Genomic DNA, 2,668 nt, shown 5'->3' with positions numbered 1-2,668 from the left:
TCCCGTGTGGTCTACTGACACCTGATGGTAAGTAATGGAAATGCAGCAAGAGTTGCAAGGTTTTTTGTGTGTGCGTTTTCTTCTTTTAATTTTACTTCTGTAACAGGATTAAAAGTACTGCTGCCTCTTCAGACACACGGATACCTGCACCTATGGCTACTCTAAGTTTCCCCACGTACACTAACTGACACAGACCTGAAACTTATGAGGGCTTTACGCTGGGGTCCATGATGGTGCTGCTGCTGCTGGGCATCTTCTTTCTGTTCAGGGCCAGGTCAGTCCCAGGGCAGGCTTCAGAAAAGAGTCAGTCCGGGCGCGGTGGCTCATACCTGTAATCCCAGCACTTTGGGAGGCCGAGGTGGGCAGATCACTTGAGGTCAAGGGTTTGAAACCAGCCTGGCTAACATGGTGGAACCCCGTCTCTACTAAAAATATAAAAATTAGCCAGGTGTAATGGCTCACGCCTGTTAATCCCAGCTACTCAGGAGGCTCAGGCAGGAGAATTGCTTGAACCTGGGAGGCAGAAGTTGCAGTGAGCCGAGATAGTGCCATTGCACTCCAGACTGGGCCTGGGCGACAGAGTGAGACTGTCTCAACAAAAGAAAAAAAGGGGAGAGGAGAGTCAGTCCTTTCTGGGCCTAAAAATCTCTAGAGTAGAAGCTGTTGCTGCTACTTGATTACAATATGCCTTCGACACCTTGTCCTCCAACTAGCAAAAGAAACCCAGGCTGCCCCAGCCAACCCGAAGGGCTACAGCACAGCTGTCTCTGTCATTCTGAGCACCTGAGTGTTTGGATTTGGGGAAAGGAAGTGGGAGGGGGAGAAAGAGGAAGAGAAGAAGAGAGAACAGCTTGAGAAGGACACATCTGGTCCTTTCTAGAAATCTATTCAAAAATTAGAACTTCCTGGAGATGCCATGACGTGGTCAATCACCTATCTATGGATTAGGATTCAAGCCCTCTCTCGTTTTTTCGGGCACTGAGCTGGGAGGTAATTCTTGCTCTGGAATAACTGGTGACACAATCTGTAAGCATTGTCAGTGACCAAACTGAGCAGTGGTGGCTGGGCCCCGGGGTCTAAGGGAGCAGCCACAGCTGGGGAAGGTGGGCTCCCTCTCTCGGGCATGAGCAGCTGCTGCCTGGGGGTGATGCCCAGGGCTGCTTTCCCTGGAGCTTCTCCTCGGGGGAAGGGCACTCGCTCCCTGATGGGACAGGGCTGTGCCACCAAGACTCAGGGACCTGCAGGGGAAAGGCTTCTGGAGCTGCAGAGGAAAGGCTTCTGAAGCTGACACTTGCTCCTTGTGCCTTCCTGGGTCCCTCAGGAGCCACAGGATCTTGTCTTGTCCTCAGGCTGTAACTACCCATCTCTAGTAACTACCCATCCCTGTCCTCTGAGACCTGCTCATTGCTGGGTGTCATATAACAGAAATGAGAGGTCCTCTGGGTTAGTGGGTGCATCAGACCTTCCAGCTGCTATGCCGACCACCCTCAGGGCAGCTCTCTGGGGGCCTCTCTTTTAATATGGTTAGGAGTCGTGGTGGTGGACATGAAGAGAAGATACTACAAGGTCAGAAGAGTTTGGTATTTTATTTTGCTCTTATGAAAAGGGTGCCAGTCCCAAGCCTGTCTTTCCTGAAATAGTTTTACTTAGGAATACAATTCTGGTAGCCCTAAGGTTAGCCATCCTACTAAGAAATTTTGCATACCCACATTTATAGCCATTGACCTTATTTCTCTGATAACACTTAAGGGCCTGGTCATAACCTTCTTACCCTACAATATAAAGACAAAACAAACAAAAAAACCACAGTCTTTGGAGGACAAGCTATGAGTTAAAGCCAGGCTGGTCACACACTACCTATGTGAAATTGGGCAAGTTACTTAACATCTGGCTTCAGTACCATCATTAATAGAACGTCTCTCATCAGCCACATGACAGACACAATAAAACATTAGCCTCCTCTGGACACTCAAGGCAACTTAAGATCACTAATTCTTCTAGGAGACATGGAATCTTACTCTTTTCCCTTTGTTTTGAGATCATGAGATCATAAAATGGTTTGCATCTACTTTTGATTTTTTTTCTTTCTCCTTTAAAAAAAATTTTTTTTAAACATGTCATCCTTGTGCAGGAGCCACGCTAATCTTCTCTGTATCATTCTAATTTTAATGTATGTGCTGCTGAAGTGAGCACCTACTTTGGATGTCTACAATCACCCGGTGATACAGAGATAATCCCTGCTCAGATTGCTTTACAGATAAGGAAACTAAGGCTAAATGACATAGTCATTGAGGCATGGGCCTTGAATCTCTCAAAGCTGTGAACTCATTTTATCATAAAAATATAAGACTTGTTGTTCCTTTTCTTTTAGAGACAGGGTCTGGTTCTGTTGCCAGCGCTAGAGGGCAGCGGCATGATCATAGCTCACTGCTACCTTGAACTCCTAGGCTCAAAAGATCCTCCTGCCTCAGCCTTCTGAGTAGCTAGAACCACAGATACAAGCCACCAGGCTTGGCTAATTTTCATTTTTATTTTTGTAGAGACAGGGTCTTGTTATGTTGCCCAGGCTGGTCTCAAACTTCTGGCCTCAAGTCATTCTCCTGCCTTGGCCTCCCAGAGCACTAGGATTATAGGTGTGAGCCACTGCACCTGGCCCCTAGGCTTTTTT

General features: G+C 47.3%; 1 pseudogene; it reads right to left on the bottom strand.

The window, feature by feature from the left end:
- Window positions 1-2,094: 2,094 nt before the first annotated feature.
- LOC115935638 (uncharacterized) lies at window positions 2,095-2,193 on the bottom strand (annotated as a pseudogene).
- Window positions 2,194-2,668: the final 475 nt, after the last annotated feature.

The sequence above is a fragment of the Gorilla gorilla genome, chromosome 7 (assembly GCF_029281585.2).
Source record: "Gorilla gorilla gorilla isolate KB3781 chromosome 7, NHGRI_mGorGor1-v2.1_pri, whole genome shotgun sequence".
Lineage (NCBI taxonomy): Eukaryota > Metazoa > Chordata > Mammalia > Primates > Hominidae > Gorilla > Gorilla gorilla.
Note: the sequence above shows the minus strand (reverse complement) of the source record. Positions and strands in the feature narration are given on the sequence as shown.